General features: G+C 49.1%; 2 non-coding genes across 2 annotated transcripts; one reads left to right on the plus strand and one right to left on the minus strand.

Moving 5' to 3' along the window:
• The first annotated feature begins 99 nt into the window (after positions 1-99).
• Positions 100-171, plus strand: TRNAG-UCC. The gene has a single exon. It is a non-coding gene; the product is annotated as a tRNA-Gly (tRNA).
• Positions 172-343: 172 nt separating this feature from the next.
• Positions 344-416, minus strand: TRNAV-CAC. The gene has a single exon. It is a non-coding gene; the product is annotated as a tRNA-Val (tRNA).
• Between the last annotated feature and the right edge of the window lie 24,374 nt (positions 417-24,790).

The following is a 24,790-nucleotide window of genomic DNA, read 5'->3' on the forward strand; positions in this document are numbered from 1 at the left end:
TCTTTCGTAGCATTATCCCCTTCTAAGTCATGCTGAGTGGTACATTCCCAGAGTTATGCTGTTCTCCTGTAGGGCTCTGGGAGAAGTTCCATCAGAAGCGCGTTGGTGGTATAGTGGTTAGCATAGCTGCCTTCCAAGCAGTTGACCCGGGTTCGATTCCCGGCCAACGCAGCTCTGTGGTTACCTTTTCTTAATTCATTCAAAAATTAAATTTAAACACTAGTCGTTAATTGCTTAGTGGTAAATAATGATCAACCTTTAGTCTAATATTTTTTATTGGTTCATAAATCTTGATGTTCAATGAGCATGAAACTGAGGAAATAGATGTAAAAAATCTGAACCATGTTCCCGCCCGGGATCGAACCGGGGACCTTTCGCGTGTGAGGCGAACGTGATAACCGCTACACTACGGAAACCGATGAAAGAAAGGTCTGTCATAAGTCCTGATATCTCTTAAAAATCTGTGTGTTCTGGGCTACTGCTGAAAAGACTGAGTAATTAATTAATGTTAGAAGCCAGAGGTTATTTGATATTTATTTTGCAGTCACACTCAGGGCAAACATAGAAGAAGCCAAGGAGCTCTTTAGCAATGTAAAAAGAGCAGGAGGACTTGATGCACCTTAGAGACTAACACATTTATTAGAGCGTCAGCTTTCCTGGGCTACAGCCCACTTGGTCAGATGCATAGAAGGGCACATACAGTAAGAAGAAATACATATACATACAGAGCACATGAAAAAGTGGAGTAAGAAGTTAATTAATTAAGATGAGCTATTATCAGCAGGAGAAAAAAAACGTTTGTAGTGATAATCAAGATGGCCCATTTAGACAGTTAATAAGAAGGTGTGAGGCTCCTCAACATGGGGAAATACAGTCAATATGTGGAATGAATGACCCAGCCACTCCCAGTCTCTAGTCAAACCCAATTTAATGGTGTCTAGTTTGCATATTAACTCAAGCTCAGCAGTTTCTCGCTGGAGTCTGTTTTTGAAGCTTTTCTGTTGCAAAATTGCCACCTTTAAGTCTGTTATTGAGTGGCCAGAGAGGTTGAAGTGTTCTCCTACCAGTTTTTGAATGTTATGATTCCTGATGTCAGATTTGTGTCCATTTATTCTTTTACGTAGAGACTGTCCGGTTTGGCCAATGTACATGGCAGAGGGGCATTGCTGGCACATGATGGCAGATACACATTGGTAGAAGTGCAGGTGAACGAGCCCCTGATGGCGTGGCTAATGTGATTAGGTCATATGATGGTGTCACTTGAATATATATGTGGACAGAGTATAGCTCTTCTTAATTAGCCTCTCACTCCACTTTTTCATGTTCTCTATATGTATATATATTTCTTCTTACTATATATTCCACTCTATGCATCCGATGAAGTGGGCTGTAGCCCACGAAAGCTTATGCTCTAATAAATTTGTTAGTCTCTAAGGTGCCACAAGTACTCCTTTTCTTTTTGCGGATACAGATTAACAGGGCTGCTACTCTGAAACCTGTAATTTAGCAATATAAAGTGCAATGTAAGCCCTAATTATTCTTAATTTATTAATTACGGGGTGGTTTATTATTAATTAACAACACATAATAATAGTGTAGTTAAAGTTCACAAAACAAGCTGAAAAACCAGGGTGTGATATCAACGCTAGAAATAATAGATTTGTGACTGATTCCAAAATATTTGGATTATTAATAATATAAATTATAAATACTGCGAATCTGTGAATAGAGTAAGCAAAAATTCGTAAATCACTTTGGAGGTACAAACAACAATACAACACCTCAGCCCTGCAATGAACTCGCAGGGATCCTAAATGTTAAGTACTATTAATTCATTACTGATTATTAAAATAAATGTTGATTATTAATAACAACTAAGCAACACTATTAGTTGGTTGTAAGTCAGCGTAGGTAAAGCACTTTGAACATATTATAAAGTGCAGTCTAAATGCTAAGTATTATTGGAACCAAGTACTTAAGCGTGTGCATAATGCATATTGGAGCAAACACTAATGTTTGTGTTTTAACTTCAAGAGTGTGAATAACCTAAATCAATCAATCAAGCTATGGCCAGACATAATTGTTTTGCAGGATCAGGGCCTAGAGATGAATTGAGGCATGGGTTCTTGTCTATACTGTTCTATTCCACGGGTGCTTTTATCGTGTTCAATGGCAGTTATGAGCCTTTGAGGATCTGGGCCCAAGGGGGCCTTCCAGTCATGCATTAACCCACGTGACTGACATCTGTCACTTGTTTGCCAACCCCAAGCACTGAAAAATTATGAGGTAGGCCCCCAAAATCATGAGATTAAAACAAATAGAAATTTTGGGTTTTTTTATTTGTCTTCTGATTTCAGAACATTATGGGTGCACTTGCTTCACATTTCCAGGTTCTCTTTGCAACCAGAAGAGCTAGAAACTTATATTTTTTAAATGAAAACTGAGAGGCTCATTTTAATTTCAGGAGCTGAGGGTTTAAAAATAAGCACCACCAAATACTGTGAAATCATGATGGTTGGCAACACATCACGTGCTTAAAGTTAAGCACATGGGCAAATCTTTGGCTGAATACGGGCCATTGTAATTAATGAGTAGTATAATATATTGTTAGTAATAACTACAAAGAGCAATATGTGCGTGATCCTGTGAAGAGTTGACTCTGCTCCTGTTGACATCAATGGGAAATGAGGGTGTTTGCCGTCTTGCGGGATCCATCCCGTGGTATTGGCATATCGTATATCTACACAGGGGGTTTCAACACCCAGTACCCCTCAATTGCAGAGGGTTAAAATGCGTGTAATCTGCAGATCCATGCACAGACCGAGGGCCGCGTATCTCCCTCATGGCCCTTTGTGACAAGGCCAGCTCAGAATGACAGAGGCCAACGATTTTGTGTGCCTCCATATTTGTGGTGTCCGGCCTGAGACCCCCGATTTTCACAACTGCTGAGAACCCACAAGCTCCAAAGGAAGCAACTGGGCGCTGCATCTTGCTGGGCTCCTCTAAAAATTAGGATAAGGGGCCACTTTGTAAATTGGGCCAGAGTAGGCATCTTCCATTCATATCCTCCATTCTACTACCAGCCCCAGCCCCTCGCCTTCAGGCCTGTAAGCAGCCCCCTGAGCCATTCCAACCCACGCGGAGTAGAGGGCATCCACGGAAGAAGTGACTAGCCCGAGCTGGTACATTCACAACCTCATGTTATTCCAGCAGCTTGATTCATTTGTCTGACAGCCTGGCAGGGAGTCTCAGCTTTGCATTTTCCTTGGATTGATTTGCATTCTGTATGGCTCATGTGTGCTATCCCTGAGCAACCCACCCGCCTCCAAGCTGCTGCTAGTGTGGATGCAGCTGCCACCAGGTGTCGGCAGAAGAGTAGGAATACAGGACAGGCCTTCCTTCCCCTCCTTGCAGAGCAGGGATCCCACAGCTCAGGAAAGAGAGTTCCAAGCAACTGACAGTAGCAACAAGAGGTCCGTCCTTGGCCTTCTGAACAAGACTCTGGGAGGGGCCTGTAGGAAAGGCAGTAATGTGAGATCCTACAGATGTGGAGGGAGCTTGGAGGAGTTCTGGGGGTGGATTGAAGGAGTGAGGGACCTGCTGCTGGAGAAGGGGGAAGAGAAGGGAACTCCATGTGGGGAGTAAATCAGCCTCCGTTGCAGCCGCATCGAAGCTGGGTGCAGTTCTGCTGGTGTCCTGAGGGAGCGCTGTTGGGCAACAGCTCTGCGGGGTGATGTCAGAGGCATGGAGCCAGCCAGCAGGGAGGCGCCAGAGCCCTGACTGAGATTCAGAGGGCTCGAGCAGCCCACTCCGGCCTCGGCCAACTCCCTTGCCTGCTCCAACACTCTTGGGCAGAAGCCCTGCCTGCAAGCAGAGCTGCTCCAGTACACCGTGGGCCAAATGTTGCTCTCCGTGGCCACCACGCAGCACTACCAGGGTAACCCTGAGCAGGACTGGGCACAATATAATAATAACCCCTACCTCTTTTTCAATCGATCTCAAAGGATCCTTTACTTAGGAGGTCAGCGCCACTAACCCTATTTTACAGATGGGAAAACTGAGACTCAGAGAGGTGCCCAAGGTCACCCAACAGGTTATTTCCACAACCAGGGATCACCATGCAATGTTGCCAGCTCTACCGGGTTTCACGATAATTGGTGTTTCTATTAAAGCCCCAGTAGCTGGAATCATACAACTATATGAGACACTCAGCTTCCATATATTTTTTTAAACAAAATTATGTTCCTAGCCCTCATGGCTGCAAAGAGAAGCATGAATAATAATAACACCAGATTGCCCTTCTATAGCAGCTTTCATCAGCAGAGCTCAAAGCGTTGTACAAAGGACGTCAGCATCATTATCCACATTTTAGAGATGGGGAAACTGAGGCAGAGAGGGGAAGTGAATTGTCCAAGGTCACCCCACAGGCCAGTGGTAGAGCCAAGAATAGCACCCACATTTCCCGCATCCCAGTCCAGTGTGCGAGCCACTTAACCATGAAAACAAGACCCTTGTCTAAACTAAAGGCTCAGAAATCTGAAGAGAAATTAAAAGACCCCAAACTTTTATGCTATTTTAGTTTTTTAACCTCATGATTTATTCTCAAGCCAATCTCATGCTTTTGGGGGGGAGGGGCTGACTCAGGATTTTTAACCATGGATCAGTGTTGAAAGGGCTTGGCAATACTGAGAGTGGAACGAACATGAGTGGCGATGTTCTCCCAAGCTCCGCCCACAGCCCACGCCCCGCCCACAGACCACGCCCCACCCACAGACAACGCTCCGCCCACAGCCCAACTCTGCCCACTCAACTTGAGGCCACTCAGCTCTCCATAACACGGTCATCCCTCACCTTTCTTACATTCTTTGGTCAGCAGTGAACTAGTTAATGCTGACATTAGACTTCAGTGTTAATACCTCATGGCAAACAGTAGGGATAGTTCGCACCTGTTTCAGAGATCTTGTTTCAGGCAGCTGACAGACTCAGGCAGATGTCACTGCATCAGTTTACAGTTTGAAGTTTTTCTTTGCTACCATAAGGGTTGACGAGTTAATTATCATCATGATTATTATTATTATTAACCTAATAAATTGAAGCTTGGATTCTGGAGCACAAGTGGAAGCCCCATCCCAGGAAAAGTAATAGCTCATTGAACTGCTGTAAGCCAGCCCAATCTGTCCTCTGCACCAGAAGGTACGGATAGCTCTAAGGACCAGCCTCAGTGCTGGGTATAAGTAGATGCAACCCCATCAATGTCAGTAAGAGCTGTGCTTCCTTGCACCACTTTGATCCCTACTGGGCTATAAGTCCTGATGAAGAGCAAAAAGAAACCGCCACTCATCACAAGAAAAATCCCTCTTGTTGGAAATCAGAGCTTGCACAATATTGTGCATGCAACATACCCCAGCACCGATCTCCTCTAACCACCTCTTCCCCAATCGAGACATACACACAAAGTCCATATGTGGACACTGTTCCAGTAGGCAAGAGGAGGAAGCCAGCTCTTCCTGTAAGACTGGAATGTTTGTGCCTGTGTCTCTGTAAGCGAGTGCAGCTCTTGCTGGGGAACAGCCACGAGACGAAGGAGGCTGTTTGAACACCTGCCAGTGTATGTCAACGTGAACCAGGCTCCAGGAACATCTATTTGGATAGGTCTTGGTGAGACTGGAGCTGAGGCCGTGTCTATGGCTTTATGCTCCTCAAGGACATGTTTCAATGCCTGTAGAAATTCACTGCCAGCGCAATTTTAGAAAAGAAAACCGTATGCTGGAGAGTGACTCATCAGAGAGACTCACATGTGAACTGAATGAATCTCTCTTTCGATCTAGGCTTTTCTGCCTCACCTGGCACCATGGTACCTGGGTTCCATACACAGTTACATCAGTCCTTGGCCCTGATCCAGGAAGGCACTTAAACACAAGTGACTCTAAACGCATGAGCAGTCCCTTTGACTTCACTGTAGGCTTCAGTGGGGCTAAATCATGGGTTTAAACTTACTTATGCTCCTGGCTGGATCTGAGGCCGAATGACTAGGTCTGCCAATGAAGGGACAGAATAAACCAAAGCCTTTTGCCACCATCAGGGCTGCCCTCCCAAACATTATCCTGAATATCTTTTTCCGAAGAAGGCTCCATTCACTAAGGACCTATCAATAAATATGACCTTGTCTGGGAGTTCAGTCACCTAGTTTGATCCCTGAGCCAGTGACAAACACAGTATTACCAACTCTCATATGAACATAAGAATGGCCACACTGGGTCAAACCAAAGGTCCATCTAGCCCAGTATCCTGTCTTCCGACAGCGGCCAATGCCAGGTGACCCAGAGGGAATGAACAGAACAGGGAATCATCAAGCAATCCATCCCCTGTCGCCCATTCCCAGCTTCCGGCAAACAGAGGCTAGGGACACCATCCCTGCCCATCCTGACTAATAGCCAATGATGGACCTATCCTCCATGAATTTATCTGGTTCTTTTTTGAACCCTGTTACAGTCTTGGCCTTCACAACATCCTCTGGCAAGGAGTTCCACAGGTCGACTGCGTTGTGTGAAGAAATACTTCCTTTTGTTTGTTTTAAACCTGCTGCCTATTAATTTCATTTGGTGACCCCTAGTTCTTGTGTTATGAGAAGGAGGAAATAACAATTCCTTATTTACTTTCTCCACACCAGTCATGATTTTATAGACCTCTATCATGTCCCTCCTTAGTCGTCTCTTTTCCAATCTGAAAAGTCCCAGTCTTATTAATCTCTCCTCATACGGAAACCGTTCCATACCCCTAATCATTTTTGTTGCCCTTTTCTGAACCTTTTCCAATTCCAATATACCTTTTTTAAGATGAGGCGACCATAGCTGCACGCAATATTGAAGATGTGGGCATACCATGGATTTATATAGAGGCAATATGATATTTTCTCTCTTATTATCTCTCCCTTTCTTAATGATTCCCAACGTTCGGTTTGCTTTTTTGACTGCCGCTGCACATTGAGCGGATGTTTTCAGAGAAACAATGACTCCAAGATCTCTCTCTTGAGTAGTAACAGTTAATTTAGACCCCATCATTTTATATGTACAGCTGGGATGATGTTTTCCAATGCGCATTACGTTGCATTTATCAACACTGAATTTCATCTGCCATTTTGTTGCCCAGTCACCCAGTTGTGTGAGATCCCTTTGTAGCTCTTCGCAGTCTGCTTTGGACTTAACTGTCTTGAGTAGTTTTGTATCATCTGCAAATCATCTCATGATTTCATGGTGAGTCTCACAATATTTGGAGTTTTTCTGAAAGCCCCAGCTCCTGCAGTCATGAGGTTACATAAGGATCTTGGCTTCCATGTTTTAAACAAAGTAAGCTTCTCGCCCTGGTGGCTGCAGAGAAAAGCTTGCAAATGTGATGCAAATGCATTCCAAAGGCTCAGATTCCAGAAGGCAAATCAAAAGAACCCCATTTATTTATTTATTTTAAAATCTCGTGATTTTTAAGCCAATCTCGTGATGTTTTGAGGACCTGGCTCATGAGTCTGGGGGTTGGCAATATTGTAAACATGGTTTCAGATTGTGGTAGGGTCTGGATCTTAAATTATGTCCCGTAGCCACGCTGAAGCTGTGGGACCATGTCTGCATTCACATTTTTGTTAATGTCTCCCAGCATTCCACTACTGCCAGCAGAGCCCCTGTGGGGCTAACAGCCGTGAAAGCAATAGTGTAGCCCATCTAGCTGACCCGATGGTGAAAGAAACAGAGGCCAGAGGAGTGTTCCCACCTTTGCATGCACCAGCAGAGCTGCAGTGGCACTGGATCACTGGTGGGAGAATATCAGCCTGGACAAGACCAGTTTGTCGGGCGCAACGGGTAGTGATCAATGGCTCCATGTCTAGTAGGCAGCCGGTGTCAAGTGGAGTGCCCCAGGGGTCGGTCCTGGGGCCGGTTTTGTTCAATATCTTCATAAATGATCTGGAGGATGGTGTGGATTGCACTCTCAGCAAATTTGCGGATGATACTAAACTGGGAGGAGTGGTAGATACGCTGGAGGGTAGGGATAGGATACAGAGGGACCTAGACAAATTGGAGGATTGGGCCAAAAGAAACCTGATGAGGTTCAATAAGGATAAGTGCAGAGTCCTGCACTTAGGACGGAAGAATCCAATGCACCGCTACAGACTAGGGACCGAATGGCTAGGCAGCAGTTCTGCGGAAAAGGACCTAGGGGTGACAGTGGACGAGAAGCTGGATAGGCGTCAGCAGTGTGCCCTTGTTGCCAAGAAGGCCAATGGCATTTTGGGATGTATAAGTAGGGGCATTGCCAGCAGATCGAGGGACGTGATCGTTCCCCTCTATTCGACATTGGTGAGGCCTCATCTGGAGTATTGTGTCCAGTTTTGGGCCCCACACTACAAGAAGGATGTGGATAAATTGGAGAGAGTCCAGCGAAGGGCAACAAAAATGATTAGGGGTCTGGAACACATGACTTATGGGGAGAGGCTGAGGGAACTGGGATTGTTCAGTCTGCAGAAGAGAAGAATGAGGGGGGATTTGATAGCTGCTTTCAACTACCTGAGAGGTGGTTCCAGAGAGGATGGTTCTAGACTATTCTCAGTGGTGGAAGAGGACAGGACAAGGAGTAATGGTCTCAAGTTGCAGTGGGGGAGGTTTAGGTTGGATATTAGGAAAAACTTTTTCACTAGGAGGGTGGTGAAACACTGGAATGCGTTACCTAGGGAGGTGGTAGAATCTCCTTCCTTGGAAGTTTTTAAGGTCAGGCTTGACAAAGCCTTGGCTGGGATGATTTGATTGGGGATTGGTCCTGCTTTGAGCAGGGGGTTGGACTAGATGACCTCCTGAGGTCCCTTCCAACCCTGATATTCTATGATTCTGTGAGATGGTTTCAAGCCACACCACGAAGACCTATTTAACTCCAAGAATAAGTGAACTCTTTGGAGAAAGGACAGGGCAGAGTCTGTGCTGCGCCTCACACAGACAGCACAGCCCAGGCGACGGCAGGGCACAAGTGGATCCAATCCCTGCAGCAGTCGTAGGAGCAGCAGGCCCAAAAAAAAATCCCAGAGAGGCACGAAGGGACCACAGGGACCAACACCCCATTGCAGGTTTCAGAGTAGCAGCCGTGTTAGTCTGTATTCGCAAAAAGAAAAGGAGGACTTGTGGCACCTTAGAGACTAACCAATTTATTTGAGCATAAGCTTTCGTGAGCTACAGCTCACTTCATCGGATGCATACTGTGGAAAGTGTAGAAGATCTTTTTATACACACAAAGCATGAAAAAATACCTCCCCCCACCCCACTCTCCTGCTGGTAATAGCTTATCTAAAGTGATCACTCTCCTTACAATGTGTATGATAATCAAGTTGGCCATTTCCAGCACAAATCCAGGTTTTCTCACCCTCCGCCCCCCCCCACACAAACTCACTCTCCTGCTGGTAATAGCCCATCCAAAGTGACCCCATTGCAGTCACTCTAGCCACATTCAATAAACAGGCTTAAATCTGATCAATTTCATAATCTAGAGGGGCCCAATGAGAAAGAGTAAAACAGAGAGGGGTGGTGCTGCCCAGTGGGTAGGCCATTGGCCTCGCAATCAGGACACCTAGAATCTATTCCCATTCTGCTGTGAGACCAAGGGCAGGTGGTTTCCCCTCCTGCCTTTTGTCTGTTTAAATTGCAAGCCTCTCAATGTTGTATAAACAACAGTAAAAGAGCATGCAGGGGCTAATTTAGATGTGAGGGGTAAATGACCCTGTGTATTGCTCCAGTCACTGCACTGGCTGAATTACCCCCTTCTAAACTGGCTTTTTCACTGGTGTAATGAGTGGTGTCATGCTCTGCTTTGTTTAGGTGACAAACAATAATGACTCCAAAGTCGTCGTCCCCCCCGCCCCAACAATCGGCATGATTTGTTACATGAGAATGGAGAAACATTCAGGGGAGCTCAGAGCCCCATCAAGCAGGGAAGTTGACAACCAGGGCTGAAAGACAAAGCTGCCTTCACAATACCCCCAATTAGCCATTCATTTGGGCCACCCATAGAACTGGGAGCACATCCCTTGTGCCGGGAGATAAAACAAGAAAGGATTCAATAGCACTGATTCAAATTAGGTCAGGCTGGCTTTTGAGTTGCAGGGGCTGTATAATAGCAGTCACACGACCAGGGAGGGGGCAGACAAAGGAAAGAAGACCGACCAGGCAAGTGGCACAGGGGGCGGGTGCAGCGGGGGACATATTGCAATAAAAAATTATTCTAACAAGAAGAAAAGGGGCTGAATGGACTGCACAAAACAGGCTGGTCAAAAATACACCCTGCTCCTAGATAAGCCAACCCCACTGCTTCCCAGGCTTAGCCAGGGACTACTGAATCAGTAGAGATGGCAACACAGTCTGCAGCCTTGACCGGTAGGTGATGGGGAGAGCGGGGAGAAATTCACTCCTTTGCAGAGCAAATTCTCCCGTGCATCAAGTAGGCTGATCCTCAGAAGCAGTTAGGAAATCAGTGGGAGTTAGGCTCCTAAACACCTTTGAGAATCTGGGCCGCAGAGTTTACGGGTGCGTGGATCTTGTGCTGGTCCCTCTACACGGGGATGGATTCCACCCCATCTGAAGATCTCCAATTGTCCAGCCAGCTTTCTTTCGTTCCTTGCACCTCACAACCCCGCTGTGAAGCACCGGCCTGTTATCCCCATTGTACCGCAGAGGCGATGGAAGTACCGAGACACTGCACAAGATCGCACAGCAAGTCAGTGGCAAAGCTGGGTTTAGAACCCAGCTTGGTTTACAGTCCCCAGAATTAACCCCTTGGATATCACTCCTTCCCATTTAGGGTGACCTAATAAATCTATTCCCGTGTCGTATGTTTGAGGTTCTATGAAGTCTTGTTCTTAGCTCTGGGCTGATGGATGGACCTTGGAGAGAGTCAGAGACCTAGTGAAACTAGCCTCATGGGTCCAGCTCTTGGGCCTTGGAAATTTGGTTTCAGCCCCGAACCAGGCTATCAAATAATTAGTATTATTACAACAGGGGTTATTTACATTTGTGACTGTTTATCTGGCAGCGGAGAACAGGGCCGTTTCTGTGGCGATGATCAGGGCAGCCAGAGATATTTACAAGAACCTGATCTTTGAAAGCTGCCTGGCCTGGTGAGTTGTTGTTACGATCTGATATCTGCAAACTAAACATGTTCGTGTAGGTGAGTCCGCTTACTCGCGGGGAGTTTTAAGAGCAAGGGCTCACTCCTGTGAGGCCTCTCTTAATAAATCTCCCAGTGACATCTCTCCTGCCCCAGACTGCAACAACGGAGGCGAACTTGCATTGCTAGAGGACCAAAGAAACATTAACTAGCGGAAATGTGTGTGCAGAGGCAGGGCACTTCCCACCAAAGGAAAAACAGATCCAGACATTTAACACAGGCAAAGCCTTTCACATACATGCAACGTTCCCATGGGTTAGAAGCTGAAGCCAGGCAATGGAAGTTAGGAGTCTAAATACCTTTGTGGAGCCAGGCCATACAAGGATAATTAGAATCATAGAATCACAGAATATCAGGGTTGGAAGGGACCTCAGGAGGTCATCTAATCCAACTCCCTGCTCAAAGCAGGACCAATCCCCAATTAAATCATCCCAGCCAGGGCTTTGTCAAGCCTGACCTTAAAAACTTCTTAGGAAGGAGATTCCACCACCTCCCTAGGTAACGCATTCCAGTGTTTCACCACCCTCCTAGTGAAAAAGTTTTTCCTAATATCCAACCTAAATCTCCCCCACTGCAACTTGAGACCATTACTCCTTGTTCTGTCATCTGCTACCACTGAGAACAGTCTAGAGCCATCCCCTTTGGAACTCCCTTTCAGGTAGTTGAAAGCAGCTATCAAATCCCCCCTCATTCTTCTCTTCCGTAGACTAAACAATCCCAGTTCCCTCAGCCTCTCCTCATAAGTCATGTGTTCCAGTCCCCTAATCATTTTGGTTGCTCTCTGCTGGACTCTTTCCAATTTTTCCACATCCTTCTTGTAGTGTGGGGCCCATAACTGGACACAGTACTCCAGATGAGGCCTCACCAGTATAGAGGGGAATAGAGGGGAATGATCACGTCCCTCGATCTGCTGGCAATGCCCCTACTTATACATCCCAAAATGCCATTGGCCTTCTTGGCTCCAAGGGCACACTGTTGATTCCTATCCAGCTTCTCGTCCACTGCAACCCCTAGGTCCATTTCTGCAGAACTGCTGCCGAGCCATTCGGTCCCTAGTCTGTAGCGGTGCATTGGATTCTTCCGTCCTAAGTGCAGGACTCTGCACTTGTCTTTGTTGAACCTCATCAGATTTCTTTTGGCCCAATCCTCCAATTTGTCTAGGGCCCTCTGTATCCTATCCCTACCCTCCAGCGTATCTACCACTCCTCCCAGTTTAGTGTCATCTGCAAACTTGCTGAGGGTGCAATCCACACCATCCTCCAGATCATTTATGAAGATATTGAACAAAACCGGCCCCAGGACTGACCCTTGGGGCACTCCACTGGATACCGGCTGCCAACTAGACATGGAGCCATTGATCACTACCCGTTGAGCCCGACAATCTAGCCAACTTTCTATCCACCTTATAGTCCATTCATCCAGCCCATACTTCTTTAACTTGCTGGCAAGAATACTGTGGGAGACAGTGTCAAAGGCTTTGCTAAAGTCAAGGAACAACACGTCCACTGCTTTCCTTTCATCCACAGAACCAGTTATCTCGTCATAGAAGGCAATTAGATTAGTCAGGCATGACTTGCCCTTGGTGAATCCATGCTTACTGTTCCTGATCACTTTCCTCTCATCTAAGTGCTTCAGAATTGATTCCTTGAGGACCTGCTCCATGATTTTTCCAGGGACTGAGGTGAGGCTGACTGGCCTGTAGTTCCCAGGATCCTCCTTCTTCCCTTTTTTAAAGATGGGCACTACATTAGCCTTTTTCCAGTCATCCGGGACTTCCCCCGATCGCCATGAGTTTTCAAAGATAATGGCCAATGGCTCTGCAATCACATCCGCCAACTCCTTTAGCACTCTCGGATGCAACGCATCCGGCCCCATGGACTTGTGCACGTCCAGCTTTTCTAAATAGTCCCGAACCACTTCTTTCTCCACAGAGGGCTGGCCACCTCCTCCCCATGCTGTGCTGCCCAGTGCAGCAGTCTGGGAGCTGACCTTGTTCGTGAAGACAGAGGCAAAAAAAGCATTAAGCACATTAGCTTTTTCCACATCCTCTGTCACTAGGTTGCCTCCCTCATTCAGTAAGGGGCCCACACTTTCCTTGACTTTCTTCTTGTTGCTAACATACCTGAAGAAACCCTTCTTGTTACTCTTAACATCTCTTGCTAGCTGCAACTCCAGGTGTGATTTGGCCTTCCTGATTTCACTCCTGCATGCCCGAGCAATATTTTATACTCATCCCTGGTCATTTGTCCAATCTTCCACTTCTTGTAAGCTTCTTTTTTGTATTTAAGATCAGCAAGGATTTCACTGTGAAGCCAAGCTGGTCGCCTGCCATATTTACTATTCTTTCTACACATCGGGATGGTTTGTCCCTGTAATCTCAATAAGGATTCCATCAGTTCCCTGAGGGAGTCAAAGTCTGCTTTTCTGAAGTCCAGGGTCCGTATTCTGCTGCTTTCCTTTCTTCCTTGTGTCAGGATCCTGAACTCCACCATCTCATGGTCACTGCCTCCCAGGTTCCCATCCACTTTTGCTTCCCCTACTAATTCTTCCAATTAGCCATTGGAACAATTTACATTGGGATTTGGAGGCTCCTGCGTCACTTGAATCCTTTAACCTGAGACTGGGTGACTTTCTAAAAGCCATGCTGGAGTTCAACCAGAAGTTAAACTTGATGCATGAGTCACTGGATGCAACTTTCTGGCTTGTGTGATTAGATTATCCTAATGGTCCTTTCTGGCCTCAATTCTATGAATCTGTGGCGATCACAGTGTTGCCAGTTTTCAGGGGTTTATCACAAGCCGTGCAATATTTGACGCTTTTCTTAAAGCCCTGGTGTCATGTGAATACACCAAAATCTCATTTCTGTCCCTTGGGGTTGTGGAGACAAATGCAAACCCTAAAGGTTCCAAAACCAGAAGTCAAATAAAAGGGATCCCGTATATGTATTATTTTTTTTAAAACCCTCATGATTTTGGGGGGCCTGGCTGCAGACTGCTGAAACTCCAGTGGCTGGCAAGGCTGGATTGAAATATAAGTCCCTGCATCAAGCAAGCCCAGCGGTTCCAAGGCCCCTTCATGTGTTGAAGGAGGCTGATTTATTCCCTGCCTGTTTGTTTCCTGATGTTTTAGTTTATTTTTCCTTCTTTTATCAGCTGCAGCTGAGACAGGAAGGGGGCGGGAGGAGGGTTTTGTTCCTCTCTGTAGATAACGGAAGCTGTGTTTGTGCAGCCATGGTGACAGAATCCAGGGCGCTTTCTGGCTTCCAAGCGGTTTGCTCCCTACCCCTGGCTCCCAAGTGCTGGTGAAAGTGGGGCAGACAGAGATGAGCCTTTGTCTCTCAAGTGCTTCAGCTATTGCTACTAATTAAGCAGAGAGCTCTAGTGCATCCCCCCCTCAACCTCGCCAGCTTAAGGAGAGTCGAGTTGGGTCTAAAGAGAATCGAGAGGCAGGGCTGTCTTATGGTGACAGCCGGGCACTCAGAGCCAGGACTCCTGGGTTCCTCTCCTGGCTCTGTCACTTGCTAATTGCCCTGACAGTGACCTACCTCCGGAGGGGGCTGTTTGAAAAGCCCCCCCACGATGGTCTAGGTGTTACGACTAATTGAATGTATTATATTCCCGGCATCAGGTTGCTCTTTCCCTTCTCACTGCATTCACTCTTCTCTTACCCTTAGCAGTGGGTCCTTTCAGGCCAAGTTGCGTGTGAGCAGGGCGGGTGGGTGGCGGTGTGTGTGGAGGGAAGTGGGGAGCATTTACCCTGCAGCTGCCTCTTCTGCACCAGTTCCCTGGATAAACAGAGAACCACATCCAGCGTCTCTCAGCTGTGCTACACGTACACACAAACGGCAGAGAAACCAGTCTCCCCTCTGCCAAGCGCCGGTGGAGAATTGCTGCTGTTCCTCGGCCAGTAAAGCCGCCCTGCTTATTCTTTGTCCCAGCCTGTAACATCAACGCGCAGCAGATGAGCCGTGCAGGGTGTCAAAGGAGATCGTGCATCCGTGCGTTAGTGCATGTTTCCCATATGCCCTGGTCCCAGACGCCGGGCCTCCGAGCCCCCTTTCTCCTAGGCCCCTAGGTCAGGCAGGCAGCGCTCTAATGGCCCTCGGTAAGCAGAGGGCACGGATCACTACCTTGTCCCCTTCCCTGGGGTTGCCATCCGCTGAGGCTAGGCCTGGGGATGCTGTCGTTACCAGTTCAGCAGTAATCAGCCCTGAGGCAGGAAGTGGAAACTTTCAAGTGGCAGCCACTTAGCTTCATTAGAGGCATCGAGAGAGAAAACAAGCCTCAGGTGGGGCAGTGAAAGTAGACGCTCTGGGGGGGCAGCCCTGACACCACTGCTTTCCATACAGGTCTCTGGGTAAGCTTGAGCTCGCATGAGGGGGAAGAAAACACAAGAATCTGGGATGGGGCAGGACGGCTTGACTGGCCTCAAGGCTTGAAGTGGGCACAGCCACGAGGGAATCCTACAGCCTGTCCCAGGGGAGCGCTGATCGAAACCTTTATGTCGCTCCCACACACACACGCACAAACACACTGCATGATGTGTTCCAGAGCGAGAACATGACAGTGCGCCGGGGTGAAACAGCAAGGGCCAAATTCCCTCCTATAGTAATAATCGATGTCATCGGCGTCACGCTGGCAAAGGAGCTGGCTGCAGGTCCCAGGTGAGAACGTACCCGCGGTTGGAGTTAAATCCAAGCCTTCGGCCATGCACCCGCCATGACCTGCTTTGTTTAGACACAAAAGAACAAGCTGGAAGCAGGATCAGGCCAGTAATCGCATTTCCTGTCCGCAGCAGGTTCTTTATCAGCCCTGGTCTCCCTGGGCGGCTTGTGCTGTACGTCTGCCCAGCTCTGCTCTCCAGAGCTTTTAACCTCATCAGCGTGCATTTTTTTTTTTTTTTTACCCCGTTGCAATGTCATTGCATCTTTTCTTTTAAAAGCAGAGATGCAATTTCCCGCTCGGAGATAAACGGGTCCGTCTGACTAAGGCACCTCTGTAGCCTCCCATCACCTCATCCTCTTTGCATCAAGCTCTAACCCTGCTGCAGAGAATTCGGTTGCATGTCTCCTGAGCCCCGCTCCCCTCCTCTAACACACGCATAGACGTTCTCTTTATGCCACCCCAGATAACGCAACTGGCACGCACCGCTGGATGGGCCACAGATGGCTCGCTCGTGGCACGCATACAGCTGTGCACATCTGGCAGGCAGGTATTTGATGGTGTATTTGCTTGCTAGCCAGATGCACCAGCCAGGAGCCTGGTGGAAAGGGGAGGGAGAATTTGCTCACAGAGACAGAAATGGAAGTCTCTTGGGGTTAATCCTGGAAGGATCCTGGACCCAGCTTCCCCTCCTGTCTATCAGCGCCTCTGCCCTCCTTTGCAGCAGGGAAGGGGATTGCCTCGGCTGGGAGATAGGCACAGGTGGTAACAATACACTCCAGGCCCCCCTGGCAAACACCTGCAGCGGGTTGTTATCGCTACACAGCTGTCCATTAAGTAGAGGAAGGGGAAAAGACAGCTGGAGTTTAGATGCTGGTGATAATGCTCAGTGGCAGCGCTAGCAGAGGGAGTATTAGCACAAAGGCCCCAGAGGCAGGGTTGCTGAGCATTACAATGACTCCCCCGTTCTGCAGCCGGCCTGCTGTGGGACCACAGTCCGGTCCCTTTGCCCTCTCCATGTCTCCCGAAGAAGGGATCGTGATACTGACCTGCAGCCCAATGGTCGTGTGGTGCCTAATGAACGAACGTGGGTAAAGTGCATTGAGTGGAAGGGGTTCGCCGCAACTGCAGTATGTAGAGCCTAGGGGGACCCCCCCCCGTCCTGTTTTGGCCTTTTGTTTAAGCCCTGTCCTGACTTTTTTGGCAAAAGTGGGCATGCTGACAATCAGTGGGCAAGAGCAAATGGGACCCGTGCCCGCTTTTGTCAAAAAAGTGGGGAGTGGTGCGGAGGAAAGTGCGGGGAGGCCGAGCGGTGATGCCAGCCCCATGCAGGGGGGAGGGAGGGCTCGAGCGAGTGGCAACACCTCGTGCGGGGGGCAGGCAGGGCAAGCGGTGACCCCAGCCTCGCACGTGGGGCAGGCAGGGTGAGCGGTGAGTGGCTCGGGCCAGCCCCATGCAGGAGGCAGGCAGGGGGCTTGGGCTGGCCCCACCTGATGTCCCATTTCCCCTTTGGGAAATATGATCCCCCTAGGTTGTCCTGAAACCTGGCTGCTCTTTAGGGATGGGGGATTCCACGATGGCATTTGACATTGTAGAAGAGGATCGGTGACATCATGGAGGTCAGGCCCAGCTTCGCTGCATGTCTCTGAGCCTTGAGACGTGGGAGCCATTAACCCAGTATCCAGATCTGGAGAGGAACCATCCCAAAGTTTGAGGAGGACCAGATCTGGGGTCCTGGCTTAGCCACATCTCCTTATTATCACATGCATTACAGTAGTAACTAGAGGTCCTAACCAAGCCCCATTGTGCCAGGCACTGCACAGAGGCATGGTCAGAGGCATCATTGTCTGAAACAGCTCCTAATCCAAACAGATAAGGGCAAAGGGCAGGAGGGTAAGTGACTGGCTCAAGGCCATACAGCACATCAGTGGCAGAGTCAAGACTAGCCCTCAGCTCTCCTAATGGCCAGGCTAGTGCCCTCCCTTGCTAGACCATGCTGCTGCTCATCTCGAGTTGGTGCCTTTTTGGAGGAGATGGGCGTAATCTTCCTCCTGTTCTTTTCCAGGAAGGTTATTTGCTGCAGGAAGCAGCAGAATTCAGGCGGGTTTCCTCGCAGGAGCCCAGTCCCCTAGGGTGACCAGAAGGCCTCGTTTGCTGGAATTGGAAATATCAGCGCAGAACACAGCCGGCACACACACCGCTCACCAGAGCCTGCCGCCTCCCTGAGTCGGGGAGGCAGGCTGGGGACACAGAGACCAAAGAGCCAGGAGAATGGCGGCATCGTGCCGACTTGGCACGGCCCAGGCAGGAGAATGACGGACGAGGGAGGCAGGGCTCTCAGCGGAGTCCTTGTCTTTCATGAAGCAGATGCGTGTGTTTGAAAAGAAGTGGCAGCGCGTACGGATTTGCCGCTCGGCGCTGGGATGAAGGGGCCTTTCATTTCCTTCAAGGGCTCTCGAGGAAGGTCTCATTGTACCTGCCTGGAATTAATTCTGCCATCATCTAAACATTCAATTCTCTGTCTGATCAAGTGCTTGCAACCCCCAGAGTAGGAGCGTAAGGGAGGAAGGGGGAGGGGAGGGCTCCACCTGGGACAATTTGTGCCTTGGGATTAAAGTGTGGCCAGCCAAGGGCTTGCATCAAACAGCCATGGCCAGTGCCTAATCTAGGTTTCACTGGAGTCACTCTACCAGGCCAGATCCTCAGCAGGTGTAAATCCACATAGGTCCATTGACTCCATTCGAGCTAGGTTGATTTATACCAGCTGATGATCTGGCCGATTGGCTCCTGGTTTACAACTGTGAAGCCCAGAGCAGAGCAGGACTCAGGAGAAGGAACGTCTTTGCAACCAGCAGGGTCTCCTCTCTGGCTTGGGAAGCAGAAAAGCAGCAACCTCAAGGGTGTGAGGTATGTGACCTTTCTCAGACTTGGGGAGAGCAAGGCCTGAAGCTTCTGGGACACACACACACACACACACTCAGGGGGGCTGGCAACTTTTGTGCCAAGCAACATACCCCCCTTCTCAGGAGCTGCCACTCCGGCAGACTGCAGATGGCCTGGGCTCCTCTCTTCCTTCAAAGTGCAGCTCCAGTAGAATTTCTCAGGGAAGCCCTAGCAACACACTGCTTTCCACCCGTTGAACTTGTAACCCTCTCCTTAGCAGTGCTCTGCCAGTACCAACAGGGAATCCATCCACCTGATCTTCCCCACAGCGGGGCCTTAGCATGGCCAGGATAGGTTTGTTCCTCTTTTGATGGGACCTATTCTAACCCCCAGGTCTCCAATACATCTAACATAGCTGCTTCCAGTGAGCCAGGAAATGTGCCTTCTATTTGTTCTGTGTTTGTACAGGGCCTAGCACTGTGGGGACCCTGGGCCATGGCCCTGGGTCCTAAGCATGACCAGAATCTCAGTAATTGGCAGTGTGTCCGTCTGTCTCCCTCTTGCTCTTCTAACTCTCCCCAAATGCCTTTCATTCTGTCTCAGCCCCCTCCAGCAGAGGGTGTCGTGTGTGGAGCGGGGTGCGGGGCATGGGGAGGGGAGAGGGTTGCACCAGGGATGCTGGCACAGGAAAGCATTTCTTTTTCGGCCGGGCGCTCGGTGTCTGAGCTTTTCTGCAGTCGGAGTCTATGTTCCCAAGAATAAAAACAGTGAATTACGGAGCTGCTTGTGGCTAATGCGAAGGGTTTCTCAGAACTGGGGCTATTAGAGCCCAGGGTCATGTAGGAGTAAATGGCAGCACAGGGTGAATAAAGAAGTGATATAATAGGTTTAAGTAGCCTGTTTCCCTTCAGAGTGTTGCTGATAACAGACCCAAATGCATATGAGACCATTACCTTAATGAATAAGACCCCTGTCTGGCAGCAGACACGCTGCAGCTCAGAACAAGGGCTTTATTTTTCATAATTCTATTTCCCCCCCCACCCCCCAAAAAAGGCTTTGGTATAAGAATGTGAGTGGAGCAAAGGGAGAGGTGGAGGGAGAAAGGGAGGGAATGAGAACAAGGAAGAAAGAGAGTGAAGAAAGAACCAGAGTTAAATAAGGGGGGCTCTAGGCCATACCCTGGGCCATTCTGATCACCAGAAGCTGATTCCTGTGGGTTTTCCACACACACACACAACATACACACACGCCACAACATTGCACAGTGGGTCACGCACATGTGCACACACCGCGGCATCGCACAGTGGATCACACGTGTCCACAGCAACGTTGCACAGGAATCAGCAACAGCGGGCCAGGCCCTGATGGCAGCTATAGGGGTGTCAATCTGGGGTAACTCCACTGACTATAATGGAGTTTCTCTGGATTTACGCCAGCGTAACTGAGATCAGCATCTGGCCTTATCATGACTCCACCTGTCTCTTGCATGATACGGAAAGAGTCAGGTATGCAGGGGCACGTATGTGTTTGCACCAGCTTTTATCGAGCCTGTGCACGTGTGTCTGCTCTACCTTCCAGATCTTAACCAGGCATGTAGCATGTCCGCTAATCCCCTCTGTTACACCCAGATCCAATGAGCACACCTCACAAAGGTCACTAATCCCCCAAGCAAACCGATCATAATTTATCCCTCATAGAGCCAAGGGAATAATTTGCAACAGATCATCTAGCTGATGAATTTAGCCCCTTCGGCTGTTCATGAAATGTCTGCCATCAGGTTGCGGTTTCCTCAGATGCGTCCTTTCTGCAGTGAGGCCTGCCTGAGTTCCGGGACCATTTGTCCCAGCTCAACTCAGTGACTTGAATGCTCAGGGGAAGCGAAGGCCAAAGAAGCACAAACATGGCCAAAGCAAATGCTGTTAGAAACTCCAGATACATCTTGACGGACACCTGGCTGCTGTATTTGGGGCTAAAGGTTTGTCTTGTGGTTACAGCACTGGCCTAGGATCTATTTTCAGTTCCTGCTTTTCCCTCACACGCTTTGTCTGACCTTGTCCTCTTGGCCCCGGGATCTCTCTGCGCCTTGGTTCCCCATGTGAAAATAGGGCCTGTAACTGATTCTTTGCCTATTTAGATTGTGATCTCTTAGGGGCTGGGACTGTCTTTTACTATGTACATACAATACCTAGCACAACGGGTCACTGTTCTTGGCTGGGGCCCTAAGGTCCCTCTAAGGTGCATGGCCATGCAGCAGCCTATTAAGCGCCACGCAGGTGCTCAGGGCTGTGGTGGGGAGAGATGCCTCTCCCCCGGCCCCAGCCCCAACCCAGCCCAGCCACGAGACGCACCCCTCCCCCGGCCCCAACCCAGCCCAGCCACGGACCTGTCCTGGCCGCGGGAGAGGCGCCTATCCTGCAGCCCCGGAGCCAGGAGTGGGGAGAGGCTCTCCTCCCCCCCAACCCAGGTGCTGCTATGGGGAGAGAGAGCTGGGAGGGAGTCCTCTCTCCCCGCAGTAGCCCTGGGGCAGCCTGCACCCCAAATCCCACATCCCCAGCCACACCCCAGAGTCTGCACCCCCAGCCGGAGCCCTCACCCCCCAACCCTCTGCCCCAGCCCTGAGCCCCCTCCCGCAGCCCAATCCCCTCATCCCCGGCCCCACACCAGAGCCTGCACCCCCAGCTTGAGCCCTCACCCCCATACACACACACACCCTAACCCTCTGCCCCAGCCCTGAGCCCCCTCCCACCCTCCGAACCCCTCGGCCCCACCCCCGCCACATAAATTTTGTTATGTGCACCCATATGCAGGTCATGTGTCACACACCTCACCTCCATATGGGTGCACATAACAAAACTCATTCCGCACATGGGTGGGAAAAATTAGAGGGAACACTGGCCCTCTAGGTAATATTGTCATACCAATAGCAATTATTATTTGTCTGGCCCTAATGGCTAATAACAGATGATCCAGGCTGTGGTTTAGACCCGGCCTCGTCTACCAGACAGTGGCCCTCATCACCACCAATTTCTCTGCTTGTAGCAGATTCGTTCACGGTCGGCCAGTGTCTGCGTTCAGTTGTCCCAACGAAAACCAAGAGTGTCTCCACACTGACCCCAGCGGTGGTGGGACCCCCTGGCCCCTTTCTCTGTACAGTTTGCTTTTCAGCTGGGGAAGAGGACTCAGAGAGCGGCCCCGTCAGAAAAATCTCTTCGAAATGCTGTGACGGAAAGTTTTCTGCGTTTGCTCCCAGGACTCTGTGGGAATGAATTCAGCCTTTTCGGCAGCAAAGCCGATACACTGTCAGTGCTAAGTAAAACGCTGGAGGAGCAGTCATGGCTGCGTCAGGCCTGGAGATGGTTCTGCACCGCAGACACAATCACCTCCATACACTCACACACACGTACACCACAGGCTGTCCCCAAATCACAGCGCCAGCCATGCCAGCAACAACTCTTAGCCCAGCCCTCACTGCAGAGGAGGCTAGGGATTGGTGCAAGCCTGGTGGCAGCTGTGATGTGGTCTCAGAGACCTTTGTGCCCCACACACACACCAGTTATTCAACAGACACTTGCTGACCTGCCATTGATTCAATGGGAGAAGAGAGAGGTCAAGGCTGAGCGCTTCTGAAGAATCCTGCCCCTAGTGTAGACAGGTTACGTCATTTGCATTGGTGCAGCTTGTCACTGATTCAAACCAGCTTTGCCTGTCTACAGTAGGGCTTTGTGCTGGAACCTATGAACAGCCGGATTTAATGGGAGCAAACCCAGTGTAGACAAAGCCTTAGTTAACTGTGTGGGGCTTGATTCACCTCGCACTGATTACACACATTTTACACAACTGGGTCCTATTGAGTTAATCCTGATTTACACCAGTGTAAATGAGCATTCCTGATGCTGGGATGTTCAAAAAGAAGCTCAAGGAGTTAGCCTCGGATGAAAATCCTACCGCATAATTTAGGGGAAAATCTCCAAAATATTCTCCATGCTTTAAGAGTCTATGTCACACTGAAAGTCAGTGGGGTTTTGGCTCCTAAGTCACTTATAAAAATGGACAGGACTCCTAAATCACTTAGATGCTTTTGAAAGTGTTGTCCCCACTGTTCTAATTTGCCAATCTTGTTTATTTAACTTTCTTTAAGTGCCTCAGCAACCGTGAGAGTCTGGCACTGGAGAGGTAAACACAAGTTTAACCAAGGACAGGCATGCTTGGCTGAATGACTGCTTCCTAGTCCTTGTCTTTCTCATGCTCTTAATGTCACAAGTTCAAGCACATCCACACAGAGTTGAATACAGTACTGAGACAAAGCTGTACAGAAATAGCCTGCCTCGTGCGCTGCCCAGGGCACAGACACACACCCTGCTGCTTGCCTTTTGCACATCCCTCCCCAAAACTGCACTTCTCTCTCACACACACATACCCCTCGACCGATATGCATCCAATAACATCTAGGCTGTAAGCTCCTTGGGGCAGGAACCTTTTGGTATTTGTCCAGGAAACATTACACACATTGGCAGCCAAACTTTCAAAAGCAATTAGAGATTTTGGGTGCCTGGGTTTTTAGGGTGCCCAGTCTGAAGTGCCTTAGGTGTGCCCCTCCCTTCATGCGGACGGACGCACACAGCCCTTTAAAATGAGAGGCTCGATCCAGTTCGTATTCGTTTGTTTCTTTACACCACATAGAGCTCTCAGCCCTGATTCTCCCCTCTGGTGTAACTCAGAAGTAACTCCACTGACACCCACAGATCTAATCTGGTGTAAAACTGGTCCGAGCAGCAGGAGAACCAGACCCCTGGGGTTCAGCTCTGTCCTCCCACCTGTGGGATACAATGAGCCTCCATTGAAACCAGCGGAAGTTACTTCATCTCTTAGATTCTTGCAGGTGCTAAGGGGCTGCCCCTATTCACCCAATTCTAAACCAGGCTGTGGGTCATGGAGAGAAGATCCCCTGAAAGCCGTTTGAAGGCCTGATCTGGCAAGGTGCTGAGCGCCTGCCTCCTTGCCAGGACAGGGAAGGAATAGCAGGCTATAACAGGAAAGCCTGCACGGTAACTGGTGCAAGAGAGCAGCGCCTGGTTTTGGGTGTGTTTGCGGCCTAGAACAGTTTGTGTTAGATCCTCAGCTGGCATAAATCAGTGTGGTTCTGTTGAAATCAATTGAGCGACGTTGATTTACTCCAGCTGAGGATCTGGCCCATAGTATGCAGTTTCCATCCTCCCCCGTGCTAGCAATGGTGCGAGCACAAGTGGTACAGAGTTTCATGGCACAATGGCCATAACAGCTGCATCCCTGTCTAGTCTAATGCTTACCCCACGGCTAGCACTGGTGGAACTGAGCCAGTGGGAACAACCATGGGGAATTACTGGCGACAACATCTATTGCAGATACACAAACCCTTCTGGGGCCTCTGTCAGGGGCAAGGGAAGGGAGGAGAGAGAGTCCGTCGTTGGATTGTGTAGCGTAGCCGAATAATCTCTGCTCATCTTATGAAAGATTCAGTGCTTTGTGTTTACCAGCCTAGCTGGGTTTGCCAGTTCAGGAACTTTATTATTACCTTTGAGAGCCTGTTGGCCTGCTGACACAGTGTGGCGTGCGATAGGCTTGTGATGCACTGGTGCTGAGAGTGTCGGGATGACAGGTGAATGGGTGAGAGTGCCATGCTGCATGAGCTGGGAGAGGTCCCCATGTGCTTGTGCAGGGAGAGTGTGTGTGGGTGTTGGGAGAAGTCTCCACGTGTATCTGTATAAGGAGGGGTCTCTGCGTGTGTGAGTGCATACAACAGGGGGGGGCTCTGAGTGTGTGAGTACCAGGGAGGGAATCTGAGCATGTGTGTGTGTGTGTATACTAGGGCTGTCGATTACTCGCAGTTAACTCACGCAATTAATTCAAAAAAATTTACTGCGATTAAAAAAATTAATCACGATTAATCGCACTGTTAAACAATAGAATACCAACTGAAATGTATTAAATATTTTTGGATGTTTTTTCTACATTTTCAAATATTTTGATTTCTATTATAACACAGAACACAAAGTGTACAGGGCTCACTTTATATT

Source organism: Chelonia mydas, chromosome 25 (genome assembly GCF_015237465.2).
Source record: "Chelonia mydas isolate rCheMyd1 chromosome 25, rCheMyd1.pri.v2, whole genome shotgun sequence".
In the NCBI taxonomy this organism is placed as follows: domain Eukaryota; kingdom Metazoa; phylum Chordata; order Testudines; family Cheloniidae; genus Chelonia; species Chelonia mydas.